We start from the raw sequence: 2,028 nt of genomic DNA, 5'->3' as shown, positions 1-2,028 counted from the left end.
TCACTTCAAGGAGTTTCGTTGAGGTTCTTTTTTGTTGTTTTTTGGGGGTTGGGTTTTTTGTTTGTTTGGTTTGGTTTTTTAGAATGTAATGATTTTGGAATTAACATTGTAACTTTTAGTCCAGCAGTAGGGGAATGTTAGAAGTTCTCATGGACCTTAAGGTAATACAGCTCAAACCTGTTAGTTTATGTTGATGGAGATTGCTGTGTAATTGTAGGCATGCAGTTCTGAGTCTTTGACATGCTCTGTAAAAAGAAAAGATCTAGTTTATTAACTTTTAGTTCAAATTAGTCTTGGCTAATGACCTATTACGAGATATATAGAACTTTGTGTTGTATGATAAGGATTTTGTTTTTGATTAATTTCAAATGAATGCAGTCAGTTTTACTACCGAACCACTCCAGAAGACAAGGACTTTAGATCCCAATTTTCAACTTCCTAACAGGCGTACAATATCAGGTTGGCATTTGGGTACCTTCTCTGAAATGTTGCCAGTTTTATATAGTCTTGTGTTCGCCGTACCCGCATGGGTAATTTTTCCTGACTTCTTTTTTTTGTTGTTGTTGTTCTTGGTTTTGCTCAGATTTGGCTTCTTACAATAAATTCTGCATCTTGGTTAACACTGGCCCAGTGTTTCTTTTCCTAATTAAAATGGGACTTATTCATAGAGGAAAGGCAAGATTAAAAAAACAAAAAGAGGAGGAGTTTTGCTACAGAAGCAAATATGCAGCATTATGTTTTTAATTTTTAATATTTATTATCATTTAATGTAAGTGATGCTCGGAACATTGCCAAAATTGCTCCCACAGCAATACTTTCCAGTTGATTGGTGTGAGTAACGTGCAGGTCTGTTCTTAACTTTGTGAAGGTCTTCCGAAGGCTCAGAGTATTTTCAGAAATTTGGTATAAAGTTTTATTTTCCTCACTTGGTGCATCTCAAGAACTATAAAATCCTTAGTATGGTTTTGGTCTCTGCCAAATGTGAGCTTTGTGTATCGTTATAGGGTGTTATTTCCAGCCTCCTTTCATTTCTAGGTATTACACTGTAATTAGGATGAGGATTTTAGATTTTTGGTTCACCAAAGCTTTGGTAATTCTGGGATCGGAGGCTGGGAGCTGCTCTTCTGACAGCTGTGATAGTCTGAGAGTTAGTTCTCCCAGCTACTTGGCAGAAAGCAAAGTTTGTTTTTCCCCTGTTAGCAAACGAGAGGGTGAGTGAGCGGAGGAACACTTGGCATGTGGGAATCAGGTATTCCGGACAGAAGAAATTAGCATACTTTGGGGTTGATGGGGTTAAATTGGACTTTGTCAAGCTTTAAGAGATCTTGGTGCTTAAAATAAATCAAAGCAGGCCGGCTTGTGCTTGCCAACATACTCAAACAAATTTGATTTTTTTTTTTTTTTTTTTTTTTTTTTTAAATTTGGCTAAGCTTGCTTTCAAACGGCAGCGGCACACAGAGTCCTGGGGTGGCTGGGGCTGGAAGGCATCTCTGGAGGTCACGCGTAAGCAGGGCTGGCTTTGAGGTTCAGTCGGGTCGTGAAATATGTGGATATCCTGCCAATAGTGCCCGGAGGAGAAGAATCTAGCAAGAAGAGGGGTTGCAGTTTTTTCCCTTCCCAGGTCTTCCTTTGCCTTTTAGAGGGGATCTGTCTTTCTGCGGTTTGTCCTGCCTTTCTCTGGCTCCGCATGCTCAAGGCGGACTGTCCTCGCTCCTCGTGGCAAGGTGCACGCTGGGGACAGGTCTCAGTCTGTCGCAATCGAGTGGACGTGCTCTCGGTGGAGCACGGGGCTGCGGTGGGTGAGCGGCGCTCCTCTTGTCCGGGTGATGCCTGCAAATGCGAGATGGATGCTCAATAGCCTTCTGTAAGCAAAAGTTGTCTCTAACTGCCTGCAAAATACTTATCCTTGTCTGCTTTAAGAACAGGAAAAACAACAGCAGAATGGTGGTGCCCAGTCGTGGCACAGTAAGCGATTGTGGTACCCTGTAGTATTCCTCCAAAAATACTACTGAAACAGGGATGTACAGG

General features: G+C 41.7%; 1 protein-coding gene across 1 annotated transcript in view; it reads left to right on the top strand.

Moving 5' to 3' along the window:
• Nucleotides 1–2,028, top strand: part of FARP2 (FERM, RhoGEF and pleckstrin domain protein 2) — a 77,231-nt gene that overhangs the window by 22,090 nt on the left and 53,113 nt on the right. The window lies entirely within an intron of this gene.

Source organism: Fulmarus glacialis, unplaced genomic scaffold (genome assembly GCF_000690835.1).
Source record: "Fulmarus glacialis isolate BGI_N327 unplaced genomic scaffold, ASM69083v1 scaffold9142, whole genome shotgun sequence".
NCBI lineage: Eukaryota > Metazoa > Chordata > Aves > Procellariiformes > Procellariidae > Fulmarus > Fulmarus glacialis.
This window is presented reverse-complemented; position numbering and strand designations above follow the sequence as displayed.